This window comes from Festucalex cinctus, chromosome 7, assembly GCF_051991245.1.
Source record: "Festucalex cinctus isolate MCC-2025b chromosome 7, RoL_Fcin_1.0, whole genome shotgun sequence".
NCBI lineage: Eukaryota > Metazoa > Chordata > Actinopteri > Syngnathiformes > Syngnathidae > Festucalex > Festucalex cinctus.
Genome location: NC_135417.1, coordinates 23624684 through 23640434, shown reverse-complemented (window position 1 = coordinate 23640434; position 15751 = coordinate 23624684). Strand labels below are relative to the sequence as shown.

General features: G+C 43.2%; 17 non-coding genes across 17 annotated transcripts; all 17 read right to left on the bottom strand.

Moving 5' to 3' along the window:
- Window positions 1-76: 76 nt before the first annotated feature.
- On the bottom strand, window positions 77-149 carry trnaa-ugc (transfer RNA alanine (anticodon UGC)). Its single transcript has one exon. It is a non-coding gene; the product is annotated as a tRNA-Ala (tRNA).
- A 1167-nt stretch (window positions 150-1316) lies between these two features.
- On the bottom strand, window positions 1317-1389 carry trnaa-ugc (transfer RNA alanine (anticodon UGC)). Its single transcript has one exon. It is a non-coding gene; the product is annotated as a tRNA-Ala (tRNA).
- A 346-nt stretch (window positions 1390-1735) lies between these two features.
- trnaa-ugc (transfer RNA alanine (anticodon UGC)) lies at window positions 1736-1808 on the bottom strand. Its single transcript has one exon. It is a non-coding gene; the product is annotated as a tRNA-Ala (tRNA).
- Window positions 1809-2411: 603 nt separating this feature from the next.
- trnaa-ugc (transfer RNA alanine (anticodon UGC)) lies at window positions 2412-2484 on the bottom strand. The gene has a single exon. It is a non-coding gene; the product is annotated as a tRNA-Ala (tRNA).
- Window positions 2485-4023: 1539 nt separating this feature from the next.
- On the bottom strand, window positions 4024-4096 carry trnaa-agc (transfer RNA alanine (anticodon AGC)). Its single transcript has one exon. It is a non-coding gene; the product is annotated as a tRNA-Ala (tRNA).
- A 340-nt stretch (window positions 4097-4436) lies between these two features.
- trnaa-agc (transfer RNA alanine (anticodon AGC)) lies at window positions 4437-4509 on the bottom strand. The gene has a single exon. It is a non-coding gene; the product is annotated as a tRNA-Ala (tRNA).
- A 486-nt stretch (window positions 4510-4995) lies between these two features.
- On the bottom strand, window positions 4996-5068 carry trnaa-ugc (transfer RNA alanine (anticodon UGC)). The gene has a single exon. It is a non-coding gene; the product is annotated as a tRNA-Ala (tRNA).
- Window positions 5069-6761: 1693 nt separating this feature from the next.
- trnaa-ugc (transfer RNA alanine (anticodon UGC)) lies at window positions 6762-6834 on the bottom strand. The gene has a single exon. It is a non-coding gene; the product is annotated as a tRNA-Ala (tRNA).
- A 748-nt stretch (window positions 6835-7582) lies between these two features.
- Window positions 7583-7655, bottom strand: trnaa-agc (transfer RNA alanine (anticodon AGC)). Its single transcript has one exon. It is a non-coding gene; the product is annotated as a tRNA-Ala (tRNA).
- Window positions 7656-7860: 205 nt separating this feature from the next.
- Window positions 7861-7933, bottom strand: trnaa-ugc (transfer RNA alanine (anticodon UGC)). The gene has a single exon. It is a non-coding gene; the product is annotated as a tRNA-Ala (tRNA).
- Window positions 7934-9100: 1167 nt separating this feature from the next.
- On the bottom strand, window positions 9101-9173 carry trnaa-ugc (transfer RNA alanine (anticodon UGC)). Its single transcript has one exon. It is a non-coding gene; the product is annotated as a tRNA-Ala (tRNA).
- Window positions 9174-11302: 2129 nt separating this feature from the next.
- On the bottom strand, window positions 11303-11375 carry trnaa-ugc (transfer RNA alanine (anticodon UGC)). Its single transcript has one exon. It is a non-coding gene; the product is annotated as a tRNA-Ala (tRNA).
- Window positions 11376-11443: 68 nt separating this feature from the next.
- On the bottom strand, window positions 11444-11516 carry trnaa-ugc (transfer RNA alanine (anticodon UGC)). Its single transcript has one exon. It is a non-coding gene; the product is annotated as a tRNA-Ala (tRNA).
- A 68-nt stretch (window positions 11517-11584) lies between these two features.
- trnaa-ugc (transfer RNA alanine (anticodon UGC)) lies at window positions 11585-11657 on the bottom strand. Its single transcript has one exon. It is a non-coding gene; the product is annotated as a tRNA-Ala (tRNA).
- A 739-nt stretch (window positions 11658-12396) lies between these two features.
- Window positions 12397-12469, bottom strand: trnaa-agc (transfer RNA alanine (anticodon AGC)). Its single transcript has one exon. It is a non-coding gene; the product is annotated as a tRNA-Ala (tRNA).
- Window positions 12470-12813: 344 nt separating this feature from the next.
- Window positions 12814-12886, bottom strand: trnae-uuc (transfer RNA glutamic acid (anticodon UUC)). Its single transcript has one exon. It is a non-coding gene; the product is annotated as a tRNA-Glu (tRNA).
- Window positions 12887-14335: 1449 nt separating this feature from the next.
- trnaa-agc (transfer RNA alanine (anticodon AGC)) lies at window positions 14336-14408 on the bottom strand. The gene has a single exon. It is a non-coding gene; the product is annotated as a tRNA-Ala (tRNA).
- Window positions 14409-15751: the final 1343 nt, after the last annotated feature.

Sequence of the window (15751 nt, the reverse complement as noted above, 5' to 3'; positions counted from 1 at the left end):
TAATTCCCCTCTAAATCACACAAGAAAATCACCAAAAACAACAACAATAAAAGTTAACGACCAGGCAAAATCCAAATGGAGAATGTGGGTATCGAACCCACTACCTCTCGCATGCAAAGCGAGCGCTCTACCATTTGAGCTAATTCCCCTCAAATTAATGCAAGAAAATCATCAAAAACAACAAAAGTTAACGAGCAAGCACAATCCAATTGGAGAATGTGGGCATCAATCCCACTACCTCTTGCATGCAAAGCGAGCGCTCTACCATTTGAGCTAATTCAACTGCAACTCAAAGAAGATAATCACCAAAAACAGCAACAACAAAAGTTAACGAGCAGGCAAAATCCAAGTGGAGAATGTGGGCATCGATCCCACGAACGCGAAGCGAGCATTCTACCATTTGAACTAGTTCCCCTGCAAAGCATACAAGAAAATCACCAAAAACAACAACAAACGTTACGATCAGGCATAATCCAAATGGAGAATGTGGGCATCGATGCCACTACCTCTCGGATGCAAAGAAAGCGCTCTACCATTTGACCTAATTCCCCTTTAACTGACAAAAGAAAATCACCAAAAACAACAACAACAAACATTACGAGAAGGTAAAATCCAAATGGAGAATGTGGGCATTGATCCCACTACCTCTCGCATGCGAAGCAAGCGCTCTACCATTTGAGCTAATTCCCCTTTAACTCACAAAAGAAAATCACCAAAAACAACAACAACAAACATTACGAGCAGGTAAAATCCAAATGGAGAATGTGGGCATCGATCCCACTACCTCTCGAATGCGAAGCAAGCGCTCCACCATTTGAGCTAATTCCCCTTTAACTCACAAAAGAAAATCACCAAAAACAACAACAACAACAAGTTAACGGGCAGGCAAAGTCCAATTGGAGAATGTGGGCATTGATCCCACTACCTCTCGCATGCGATGCAAGCGCTCTACCATTTAAGCTAATTCCCCTGCAGCTCACAGAAGAAAATCACCAAAAACAACAACAACAAGTTAACGAGCAGGCATAATCCAATTGGAGAATGTGGGCATTGATCCCACTACCTCTCACATGCAAAGCGAGCACTCTACCATTTGAGCTAATTCCCCTCTAAATCACACAAGAAAATCACCAAAAACAACAACAATAAAAGTTAACGACCAGGCAAAATCCAAATGGAGAATGTGGGTATCGAACCCACTACCTCTCACATGCTCAGCAAGCGCTCTACCATTTGAGCTAATTCCCCTTTAACTCACACAAGAAAATCACCAAAAACAACAACAACAACAAATTAACGGGCAGGCAAACTCCAATTGGAGAATGTGGGCATTGATCCCACTACCTCTCGCATGCAAAGCGAGCGCTCTACCATTTGAGCTAATTCCCCTCTAAATCACACAAGAAAATCACCAAAAACAACAACAACAAGTTAACGAGCAGGCATAATCCAATTGGAGAATGTGGGCATTGATCCCACTACCTCTCACATGCAAAGCGAGCACTCTACCATTTGAGCTAATTCCCCTCTAAATCACACAAGAAAATCACCAAAAACAACAACAATAAAAGTTAACGACCAGGCAAAATCCAAATGGAGAATGTGGGTATCGAACCCACTACCTCTCACATGCTCAGCAAGCGCTCTACCATTTGAGCTAATTCCCCTTTAACTCACACAAGAAAATCACCAAAAACAACAACAACAACAAATTAACGGGCAGGCAAACTCCAATTGGAGAATGTGGGCATTGATCCCACTACCTCTCGCATGCAAAGCGAGCGCTCTACCATTTGAGCTAATTCCCCCCCAATTAATGCAAGAAAATCATCAAAAACAACAAAAGTTAACGAGCAAGCACAATCCAATTGGAGAATGTGGGCATCAATCCCACTACCTCTTGCATGCAAAGCAAACACTCTACCATTTGAGCTAATTCAACTGCAACTCAAAGAAGATAATCACCAAAAACAACAACAACAAATGTTAACGAGCAGGCAAAATCCAAGTGGAGAATGTGGGCATCGATCGCACGAACGCTAAGCGAGCATTCTACCATTTGAACTAGTTCCCCTGCAAAGCATACAAGAAAATCACCAAAAACAACAACAAACGTTACGATCAGGCATAATCCAAATGGAGAATGTGGGCATCGATGCCACTACCTCTCGCATGCAAAGCAAGCGCTCTACCATTTGAGCTAATTCCCCTTAAACTCACAAAAGAAAATCACCAAAAAGAACAACAACAAACATTACGAGCAGGTAAAATCCAATAGGAGAATGTGGGGAACGATCCCACTACCGCTCGCATGCGAAGCAAGCGCTCTACCATTTGAGCTAATACCCCTGCAACTCAAAGAAGATAATCACCAAAAACAACAACAAGTTAACGGGCAGGCAAACTCCAATTGGAGAATGTGGGGATTGATCCCACTACCTCTCACATGCAAAGCGAGCGCTCTACCATTTGAGCTAATTCCCCTTAAACTCACAAAAGAAAATCACCAAAAAGAACAACAACAATCATTACGAGGAGGTAAAATCCAAATGGAGAATGTGGGTATTGATCCCAACACCTCTCGCATGCGAAGCAAGCACTCTACCATTTGAGCTAATACCCCTGCAACTCAAAGAAGATAATCACCAAAAACAACAACAAAAGTTGACGAGCAGGCAAAATCCAAATGGAGAATGAGGGCATCGATCCGACTACCTCTCGCATGCTAAGCGAGCGCTCTACCATTTGAGCTAATTCCCCTTCATCTCACAGTACAAAATCACCAAAAACATCAACAACAAGTTAACGAGCAGGCATAATACAATTGGAGAATGTGGGCATCAATCCCACTACCTCTTGCATGCAAAGCGAGCGCTCTACCATTTGAGCTAATTCAACTGCAACTCAAAGAAGATAATCACCAAAAACAGCAACAACAAAAGTTAACGAGCAGGCAAAATCCAAGTGGAGAATGTGGGCATCGATGCCACTACCTCTCGGATGCAAAGAAAGCGCTCTACCATTTGACCTAATTCCCCTTTAACTGACAAAAGAAAATCACCAAAAACAACAACAACAAACATTACGAGAAGGTAAAATTCAAATGGAGAATGTGGGCATCGATCCCACGAACGCTAAGCGAGCATTCTACCGTTTGAACTAGTTCCCCTGCAAAGCATACAAGAAAATCACCAAAAACAACAACAAACGTTACGATCAGGCATAATCCAAATGGAGAATGTGGGCATCGATGCCACTACCTCTCGCATGCAAAGCAAGCGCTCTACCATTTGAGCTAATTCCCCTTAAACTCACAAAAGAAAATCACCAAAAAGAACAACAACAAACATTACGAGCAGGTAAAATCCAATAGGAGAATGTGGGCATCGATTCCACTACCTCTCACATGCTAAGCAAGCGCTCTACCATTTGAGCTAATTCCCCTCCAATTATCCATCCATCCATCCATTTTCTTGACCGCTTATTCCTCACAAGGGTCGCGGGGGATGCTGGAGCCTATCTCAGCTGGCTCTGGGCAGTAGGCGGGGGACACCCTGGACTGGTTGCCAACCAATCGCAGGGCACACAGAGACGAACAACCATCCACACTCACAAGCACACCTAGGGACAATTCAGAGCGCCCAATTAACCTGCCATGCATGTCTTTGGAATGTGGGAGGAGACCGGAGTACCCGGAGAAGACCCACGCGGGCACGGGGAGAACATGCAAACTCCACCCAGGAAGGTCCAAGCCTGGACTCGAACCGGAGTCCTCAGAACTGGGAAGCGGACGTGCTAACCACTCGACTACCGTGCCGCCCCCCCTCCAATTATTGCAACAAAATCATCAAAAACAACAAAAGTTAACGAGCAAGCAAAATCCAATGGGAGAATGTGGGGATCGATCCCACTACCGCTCGCATGCGAAGCAAGCGCTCTACCATTTGAGGTAATACCCCTGCAGCTCAAAGAAGATAATCACCAAAAACAACAACAAAAGTTGACGAGCAGGCAAAATCCAAATGGAGAATGTGGGCATCGATCCCACTACCTCTCGCATGCTAAGCGAGCGCTCTACCATTTGAGCTAATTCCCCTTAATCTTACAGTACAAAATCACCAAAAACAACAACAACAAACATTACGAGCAGGTAAAATCCAATTTGAGAAAGTGGGCATCGATTCCACGACCTCTCGCATGCTAAGCAAGCGCTCTACCATTTGAGCTAATTCGCCTCCAATTATTGCAACAAAATCATCAAAAACAACAAAAGTTAACGAGCAAGCAAAATCCAATGGGAGAATGTGGGGATCGATCCCACTACCGCTCGCATGCGAAGCAAGCGCTCTACCATGTAAGCTAATACCCCTGCAACTCAAAGAAGATAATCACCAAAAACAACAACAACAAAAGTTGACGAGCAGGCAAAATCCAAATGGAGAATGTGGGCATCGATCCCACTACCTCTCGCATGCTAAGCGAGCGCTCTACCATTTGAGCTAATTCCCCTTCATCTCACGGTACAAAATCACCAAAAACAACAACAACAAGTTAACGAGCAGGCATAATACAATTGGAGAATGTGGGCATTGATCCCACTACTTCTCGCATGCAAAGCGAGCGCTCTACCATTTGAGCTAATTCCCCTCTAAAACACACAAGAAAATCACCAAAAACAACAACAATAAAAGTTAACGACCAGGCAAAATCCAAATGGAGAATGTGGGTATCGAACCCACTAACTCTCGCACGCTCAGCAAGCGCTCTACCATTTGAGCTAATTCCCCTTTAACTCACACAAGAAAATCACCAAAAACAACAACAACAACAAGTTAACGGGCAGGTAAAATCCTATTGGTGAATGTGGGCATCGATCCCACTACCTCTCGCATGCAAAGCAAGCGCTCTACCACTTGAGCTAATTCCCCTTCAACTCACACAAGAAAATCACCAAAAACAACAACAACAAATGTTAACGACCAGGCAAAATCCAAATGGAGAATGTGGGCATCGAACCCACTACCTCTCGCATGCAAAGCGAGCGCTCTACCATTTGAGCTAATTCCCCTGCAGCTGAAAGAAGATAATCACCAAAAACATCAACAACAAAAGGTAACGAGCAGGCAAAATCCAAATGGAGAATGTGGGCATCGATCCCAAAAACGCTCAGCGAGCATTCTACCATTTGAGCGACTTCCCCTGCAAAGCATACAAGAAAATCACCAAAAACAACAACAAACGTTACGATCAGGCAAAATTCGAATGGAGAACGTGGGTATCAATCCCACTACTTCTCGCATGCGAAGCAACCACTCTACCATTTGAGCTAATTGCCCTTTAACTCACAAAAGAAAATCACCAAAAACAACAACAAAATTTAACGAGCAGGCAAAATCCAAATGGAGAATGTGGGCATCAATCTCACTACCTCTCACATGCTCAGCGAGCGCTCTTTCATTTGAGCTAATTCCCCTCAATTACTGTAAGAAAATCATCAAAAACAACAAAAGTTAACGAGCAAGCAAAATCCAATTGGAGAAAATGGGCATCGATCCCACTACCTCTCACATGCGAAGCAAGTGCTCTACCATTTGAGCTAATTCCACTTAAAATAATGCAAGAAAATCATCAAAAACAACAAAAGTTAACGAGCAAGTACAATCCAATTGGAGAATGTGGGCATCAATCCCACTACCTCTTGCATGCAAAGCGAGCGCTCTACCATTTGAGCTAATTCCCCTGCAACTCAAAGAAGATAATCACCAAAAACAACAACAACAAAAGTTAACGAGCAGGCAAAATCCAAGTGGAGAATGTGGGCATCGATCCCACGAACGCTAAGCGAGCATTCTACCATTTGAACTACTTCCCCTGCAAAGCATACAAGAAAATCACCAAAAACAACAACAAACGTTACGATCAGGCATAATCCAACTGGAGAATGTGGGCATCGATGCCACTACCTCTCGCATGCAAAGCAAGCGCTCTACCATTTGAGCTAATTCCCCTTTAACTCACAAAAGAAAGTCACCAAAAACAACAACAACAAACATTACGAGCAGGTAAAATCCAAATGGAGAATGTGGGTATTGATCCCAACACCTCTCGCATGCGAAGCAAGCACTGTACCATTTGAGCTAATTACCCTTAAACTCACAAAAGAAAATCACCAAAAAGAACAACAACAAACATTACGAGCAGGTAAAATCCAAATAGAGAATGTGGGCATCGATCCCACTACCTCTCGAATGCGAAGCAAGCGCTCCACCATTTGAGCTAATTCCCCTTTAACTCACAAAAGAAAATCACCAAAAACAACAACAAGTTAACGGGCAGGCAAAGTCCAATTGGAGAATGTGGGCATTGATCCCACTACCTCTCGCATGCGATGCAAGCGCTCTACCATTTAAGCTAATTCCCCTGCAGCTCACAGAAGAAAATCACTAAAAACAACAACAAGTTAACGGGCAGGCAAAGTCCAATTGGAGAATGTGGGCATTGATCCCACTACCTCTCGCATGCGATGCAAGCGCTCTACCATTTAAGCTAATTCCCCTGCAGCTCACAGAAGAAAATCACCAAAAACAACAACAACAAGTTAACGAGCAGGCATAATCCAATTGGAGAATGTGGGCATTGATCCCACTACCTCTCGCATGCAAAGTGAGCGCTCTACCATTTGAACTAATTCCCCTCTAAATCACACAAGAAAATCACCAAAAACAACAACAATAAAAGTTAACGACCAGGCAAAATCCAAATGGAGAATGTGGGCATTGATCCCACTACCTCTCGCATGCAAAGCGAGCGCTCTACCATTTGAGCTAATTCCCCTGCAACTCAAAGAAGATAATCACCAAAAACAACAACAACAAAAGTTAACGAGCAGGCAAAATCCAAGTGGAGAATGTGGGCATCGATCCCACGAACGCTAAGCGAGCATTCTACCATTTGAACTACTTCCCCTGCAAAGCATACAAGAAAATCACCAAAAACAACAACAAACGTTACGATCAGGCATAATCCAAATGGAGAATGTGGGCATCGATGCCACTACCTCTCGCATGCAAAGCAAGCGCTCTAACATTTGAGCTAATTCCCCTTTAACTCACAAAAGAAAGTCACCAAAAACAACAACAACAAACATTACGAGCAGGTAAAATCCAAATGGAGAATGTGGGTATTGATCCCAACACCTCTCGCATGCGAAGCAAGCACTCTACCATTTGAGCTAATTACCCTTAAACTCACATAAGAAAGTCACCAAAAAGAACAACAACAAACATTACGAGCAGGTAAAATCCAATTGGAGAATGTGGGCATCAATTCCACGACCTCTCGCATGCTAAGCAAGCGCTCTACCATTTGAGCAAATTCCCCTCCAATTATTGCAACAAAATCATCAAAAAACAACAAAAGTTAACGAGCAAGCAAAATCCAATAGGAGAATATGGGGATCGATCCCACTACCACTCGCATGCGAAGCAAGCGCTCTACCATTTGAGCTAATACCCCTGCAACTCAAAGAAGATAATCACCAAAAACAACAACAACAAAAGTTGACGAGCAGGCAAAATCCAAATGGAGAATGTGGGTATCGATCCCACTACCTCTCGCATGCTAAGCGAGCGCTCTACCATTTGAGCTAATTCCCCTTCATCTCACAGTTCAAAATCACCAAAAACAACAACAACAAGTTAACGAGCAGGCATAATACAATTGGATAATGTGGGCATTGATCCCACAACCTCTCGCATGCACAGCGAGCACTCTACCATTTGAGCTAATTCCCCTCTAAATCACACAAGAAAATCACCAAAAACAACAACAATAAAAGTTAACGACCAGGCAAAATCCAAATGGAGAATGTGGGTATCGAACCCACTACCTCTCGCATGCAAAGCGAGCGCTCTACCATTTGAGCTAATTCCCCTCCAATTAATGCAAGAAAATCATCAAAAACAACAAAAGTTAACGAGCAAGCACAATCCAATTGGAGAATGTGGGCATCAATCCCACTACCTCTTGCATGCAAAGCGAGCGCTCTACCATTTGAGCTAATTCAACTGCAACTCAAAGAAGATAATCACCAAAAACAGCAACAACAAAAGTTAACGAGCAGGCAAAATCCAAGTGGAGAATGTGGGCATCGATCCCACGAACGCGAAGCGAGCATTCTACCATTTGAACTAGTTCCCCTGCAAAGCATACAAGAAAATCACCAAAAACAACAACAAACGTTACGATCAGGCATAATCCAAATGGAGAATGTGGGCATCGATGCCACTACCTCTCGGATGCAAAGAAAGCGCTCTACCATTTGACCTAATTCCCCTTTAACTGACAAAAGAAAATCACCAAAAACAACAACAACAAACATTACGAGAATGTAAAATCCAAATGGAGAATGTGGGCATTGATCCCACTACCTCTCGCATGCGAAGCAAGCGCTCTACCATTTGAGCTAATTCCCCTTTAACTCACAAAAGAAAATCACCAAAAACAACAACAACAAACATTACGAGCAGGTAAAATCCAAATGGAGAATGTGGGCATCGATCCCACTACCTCTCGAATGCGAAGCAAGCGCTCCACCATTTGAGCTAATTCCCCTTTAACTCACAAAAGAAAATCACCAAAAACAACAACAACAACAAGTTAACGGGCAGGCAAAGTCCAATTGGAGAATGTGGGCATTGATCCCACAACCTCTCGCATGCGATGCAAGCTCTCTACCATTTAAGCTAATTCCCCTGCAGCTCACAGAAGAAAATCACCAAAAACAACAACAACAAGTTAACGAGCAGGCATAATCCAATTGGAGAATGTGGGCATTGATCCCACTACCTCTCGCATGCAAAGCGAGCGCTCTACCATATGAGCTAATTCCCCTCTAAATCACACAAGAAAATCACCAAAAACAACAACAATAAAAGTTAACGACCAGGCAAAATCCAAATGGAGAATGTGGGTATCGAACACACTACCTCTCACATGCTCAGCAAGCGCTCTACCATTTGAGCTAATTCCCCTTTAACTCACACAAGAAAATCACCAAAAACAACAACAACAACAAATTAACTTGCAGGCAAACTCCAATTGGAGAATGTGGGCATTGATCCCACTACCTCTCGCATGCAAAGCGAGCGCTCTACCATTTGAGCTAATTCCCCTCCAATTAATGCAAGAAAATCATCAAAAACAACAAAAGTTAACGAGCAAGCACAATCCAATTGGAGAATGTGGGCATCAATCCCACTACCTCTTGCATGCAAAGCAAACGCTCTACCATTTGAGCTAATTCAACTGCAACTCAAAGAAGATAATCACCAAAAACAACAACAACAAATGTTAACGAGCAGGCAAAATCCAAGTGGAGAATGTGGGCATCGATCCCACGAACGCTAAGCGAGCATTCTACCATTTGAACTAGTTCCCCTGCAAAGCATACAAGAAAATCACCAAAAACAACAACAAACGTTACGATCCGGCATAATCCAAATGGAGAATGTGGGCATCGATGCCACTACCTCTCGCATGCAAAGCAAGCGCTCTACCATTTGAGCTAATTCCCCTTAAACTCACAAAAGAAAATCACCAAAAAGAACAACAACAATCATTACGAGCAGGTAAAATCCAAATGGAGAATGTGGGTATTGATCCCAACACCTCTCGCATGCGAAGCAAGCACTCTACCATTTGAGCTAAAACCCCTCCAATTATTGCAACAAAATCATCAAAAACAACAAAAGTTAACGAGCAAGCAAAATCCAATGGGAGAATGTGGGGATCGATCCCACTACCGCTCGCATGCGAAGCAAGCGCTCTACCATTTGAGCTAATACCCCTGCAACTCAAAGAAGATAATCACCAAAAACAACAACAAAAGTTGACGAGCAGGCAAAATCCAAATGGAGAATGAGGGCATCGATCCGACTACCTCTCGCATGCTAAGCGAGCGCTCTACCATTTGAGCTAATTCCCCTTCATCTCACAGTACAAAATCACCAAAAACAACAACAACAAGTTAACGAGCAGGCATAATACAATTGGAGAATGTGGGCATCAATCCCACTACCTCTTGCATGCAAAGCAAGCGCTCTACCATTTGAGCTAATTCAACTGCAACTCAAAGAAGATAATCACCAAAAACAGCAACAACAAAAGTTAACGAGCAGGCAAAATCCAAATGGAGAATGTGGGCATCGATGCCACTACCTCTCGGAGCAAAGAAAGCGCTCTACCATTTGACCTAATTCCCCTTTAACTGACAAAAGAAAATCACCAAAAACAACAACATCAAACATTACGAGAAGGTAAAATCCAAATGGAGAATGTGGGCTTTGATCCCACTACCTCTCGCATGCGAAGCAAGCGCTCCACCATTTGAGCTAATTCCCCTTTAACTCACAAAAGAAAATCACCAAAAACAACAACAACAAACATTACAAGCAGGTAAAATCCAAATAGAGAATGTGGGCATCGATCCCACTACCTCTCGAATGCGAAGCAAGCGCTCCACCATTTGAGCTAATTCCCCTTTAACTCACAAAAGAAAATCACCAAAAACAACAACAAGTTAACGGGCAGGCAAAGTCCAATTGGAGAATGTGGGCATTGATCCCACTACCTCTCGCATGCGATGCAAGCGCTCTACCATTTAAGCTAATTCCCCTGCAGCTCACAGAAAAAAATCACCAAAAACAACAACAACAAGTTAACGAGCAGGCATAATCCAATTGGAGAATGTGGGCATTGATCCCACTACCTCTCGCATGCAAAGCGAGCGCTCTGCCATTTGAACTAATTCCCCTCTAAATCACACAAGAAAATCACCAAAAACAACAACAATAAAAGTTAACGACCAGGCAAAATCCAAATGGTGAATGTGGGCATTGATCCCACTACCTCTCGCAAGCAAAGCGAGCGCTCTACCATTTGAGCTAATTCCCCTGCAACTCAAAGAAGATAATCACCAAAAACAACAACAACAAAAGTTAACGAGCAGGCAAAATCCAAGTGGAGAATGTGGGCATCGATCCCACTACCTCTCGAATGCGAAGCAAGCGCTCCACCATTTGAGCTAATTCCCCTTTAACTCACAAAAGAAAATCACCAAAAACAACAACAACAACAACAAGTTAACGGGCAGGCAAAGTCCAATTGGAGAATGTGGGCATTGATCCCACTACCTCTCGCATGCGATGCAAGCGCTCTACCATTTAAGCTAATTCCCCTGCAGCTCACAGAAGAAAATCACCAAAAACAACAACAACAAGTTAACGAGCAGGCATAATCCAATTGGAGAATGTGGGCATTGATCCCACTACCTCTCGCATGCAAAGCGAGCGCTCTACCATTTGAGCTAATTCCCCTTTAACTCACACAAGAAAATCACCAAAAACAACAACAACAACAAATTAACGGGCAGGCAAACTCCAATTGGAGAATGTGGGCATTGATCCCACTACCTCTCGCATGCAAAGCGAGCGCTCTACCATTTGAGCTAATTCCCCTTTAACTCACACCAGAAAATCACCAAAAACAACAACAACAACAAGTTAACGGGCAGGCAAACTCCAATTGGAGAATGTGGGAATTGATCCCACTACCTCTCGCATGCAAAGCGAGCGCTCTACCATTTGAGCTAATTTCCCTCCAATTAATGCAAGAAAATCATCAAAAACAACAAAAGTTAACGAGCAAGCACAATCCAATTGGAGAATGTGGGCATCAATCCCACTACCTCTTGCATGCAAAGCAAACACTCTACCATTTGAGCTAATTCAACTGCAACTCAAAGAAGATAATCACCAAAAACAACAACAACAAATGTTAACGAGCAGGCAAAATCCAAGTGGAGAATGTGGGCATCGATCCCACGAACGCTAAGCGAGCATTCTACCATTTGAACTAGTTCCCCTGCAAAGCATACAAGAAAATCACCAAAAACAACAACAAACGTTACGATCAGGCATAATCCAAATGGAGAATGTGGGCATCGATGCCACTACCTCTCGCATGCAAAGCACGCGCTCTACCATTTGAGCTAATTCCCCTTAAACTCACAAAAGAAAATCACCAAAAAGAACAACAACAAACATTACGAGCAGGTAAAATCCAATAGGAGAATGTGGGCATCGATTCCACTACCTCTCACATGCTAAGCAAGCTCTCTACCATTTGAGCTAATTCCCCTCCAATTATTGCAACAAAATCATCAAAAACAACAAAAGTTAACGAGCAAGCAAAATCCAATGCGAGAATGTGGGGATCGAGCCCACTACCGCTCGCATGCGAAGCAAGCGCTCTACCATTTGAGCTAATACCCCTGCAACTCAAAGAAGATAATCACCAAAAACAACAACAAAAGTTGACGAGCAGGCAAAATCCAAATGGAGAATGTGGGCATCGATCCCACTACCTCTCGCATGCTAAGCGAGCGCTCTACCATTTGAGCTAATTCCCCTTTATCTTACAGTACAAAATCACCAAAAACAACAACAACAAGTTAACGAGCAGGCATAATCCAATTGGAGAATGTGGGCATTGATCCCACTACCTCTCGCATGCAAAGCGAGCGCTCTACCATTTGAGCTAATACCCCTCTAAATCACACAAGAAAATCACCAAAAACAACAACAATAAAAGTTAACGACCAGGCAAAATCCAAATGGAGAATGTGGGCATCGAACCCACTACCTCTCGCATGCTCAGCAACCGCTGTACCATTTGAGCTAATTCCCCTTTAACTTACACAAGAAAATCACCAAAAACAACAACAACAACGTTAACGGGGAGGCAAACTCCAATTGGAGAATGTGGGCATTGATCCCACTACCTCTCGCATGAAAAGCGAGCGCTCTACCATTTGAGCTAATTCCCCTTTAACTCACACAAGAAAATCACCAAAAACAACAACAACAACAAGTTAACGGGCAGGCAAACTCCAATTGGAGAATGTGGGCATTGATCCAACTACCTCTCGCATGCAAAGCGAGCGCTCTACCATTTGAGCTAATTTCCCTCCAATTAATGCAAGAAAATCATCAAAAACAACAAAAGTTAACGAGCAAGCACAATCCAATTGGAGAATGCGGGCATCAATCCCACTACCTCTTGCATGCAAAGCGAACGCTCTACCATTTGAGCTAATTCAACTGCAACTCAAAGAAGATAATCACCAAAAACAACAACAACAAATGTTAACGAGCAGGCAAAATCCAAGTGGAGAATGTGGGCATCGATCCCACGAACGTGAAGCGAGCATTCTACCATTTGAACTAGTTCCCCTGCAAAGCATACAAGAAAATCACCAAAAACAACAACAGAAGTTACGATCAGGCATAATCCAAATGGAGAATGTGGGCATCGATGCCACTACCTCTCGGATGCAAAGAAAGCGCTCTACCATTTGACCTAATTCCCCTTTAACTGACAAAAGAAAATCACCAAAAACAACAACAACAAACATTACGAGAAGGTAAAATCCAAATGGAGAATGTGGGCATTGATCCCACTACCTCTCGCATGCGAAGCAAGCGCTCTACCATTTGAGCTAATTCCCCTTTAACTCACAAAAGAAAATCACCAAAAACAACAACAACAAACATTACGAGCAGGTAAAATCCAAATGGAGAATGTGGGCATCGATCCGACTACCTCTCGAATGCGAAGCAAGCGCTCCACCATTTGAGCTAATTCCCCTGTGACTCACAAAAGAAAATCACCAAAAACAACAACAACAACAAGTTAACGGGCAGGCAAAGTCCAATTGGAGAATGTGGGCATTGATCCCACTACCTCTCGCATGCGATGCAAGCGCTCTACCATTTAAGCTAATTCCCCTGCAGCTCGCAGAAGAAAATCACCAAAAACAACAACAACAACAAGTTAACGAGCAGGCATAATCCAATTGGAGAATGTGGGCATTGATCCCACTACCTTTCGCATGCAAAGCGAGCGCTCTACCATTTGAGCTAATACCCCTCTAAATCACACAAGAAAATCACCAAAAACAACAACAATAAAAGTTAACGACCAGGCAAAATCCAAATGGAGAATGTGGGCATCGAACCCACTACCTCTCGCATGCTCAGCAACCGCTCTACCATTTGAGCTAATTCCCCTTTAACTCACACAAGAAAATCACCAAAAACAACAACAACAACGTTAACGGGGAGGCAAACTCCAATTGGAGAATGTGGGTATTGATCCCACTACCTCTCGTATGCAAAGCGAGCGCTCTACCATTTGAGCTAAATCCCCTGCAACTCAAAGAAGATAATCACCAAAAACAACAACAACAAAAGTTGACGAGCAGGCAAAATCCAAATGGAGAATGTGGGTATCGATCCCACTACCTCTCGCATGCTAAGCGAGCGCTCTACCATTTGAGCTAATTCCCCTTCATCTCACAGTACAAAATCACCAAAAACAACAACAACAAGTTAACGAGCAGGCATAATACAATTGGAGAATGTGGGCATTGATCCCACTACCTCTCGCATGCAAAGCGAGCACTCTACCATTTGAGCTAATTCCCCTCTAAATCACACAAGAAAATCACCAAAAACAACAACAATAAAAGTTAACGACCAGGCAAAATCCAAATGGAGAATGTGGGTATCGAACCCACTACCTCTCACATGCTCAGCAAGCGCTCTACCATTTGAGCTAATTCAACTGCAACTCAAAGAAGATAATCACCAAAAACAACAACAACAAATGTTAACGAGCAGGCAAAATCCAAGTGGAGAATGTGGGCATCGATCCCACGAACGCTAAGCGAGCATTCTACCATTTGAACTAGTTCCCCTGCAAAGCATACAAGAAAATCACCAAAAACAACAACAAACGTTACGATCAGGCATAATCCAAATAGAGAATGTGGGCATCGATGCCACTACCTCTCGCATGCAAAGCAAGCGCTCTACCATTTGAGCTAATTCCCCTTTAACTCACAAAAGAAAATCACCAAAAACAACAACAACAAACATTACGAGCAGGTAAAATCCAAATGGAGAATGTGGGCATCGATCCCACTACCTCTCGAATGCGAAGCAAGCGCTCCACCATTTGAGCTAATTCCCCTTTAACTCACAAAAGAAAATCACCAAAAACAACAACAACAAGTTAACGGGCAGGCAAAGTCCAATTGGAGAATGTGGGCATTGATCCCACTACCTCTCGCATGCGATGCAAGCGCTCTACCATTTAAGCTAATTCCCCTGCAGCTCACAGAAGAAAATCACCAAAAACAACAACTTAACGAGCAGGCATAATCCAATTGGAGAATGTGGGCATTGATCCCACTACCTCTCTCATGCAAAGCGAGAACTCTACCATTTGAGCTAATTCCCCTCTAAATCACACAAGAAAATCACCAAAAACAACAACAAACGTTACGATCAGTCATAATCCAAATGGAGAATGTGGGCATCGATCCCAAAAACGCTCAGCGAGCATTCTACCATTTGAGCGACTTCCCCTGCAAAGCATACAAGAAAATCACCAAAAACAACAACAAACGTTACGATCAGGCAAAATTCGAACGGAGAACGTGGGTATCGATCCCACTACTTCTCGCATGCGAAGCAACCACTCTACCATTTGAGCTAATTGCCCTTTAACTCACAAAAGAAAATCACCAAAAACAACAACAACAAACATTACGAGCAGGTAAAATCCAAATGGAGAATGTGGGCATCAATCCCACTACCTCTCGCATGCAAAGCGAGCGCTCTACCAT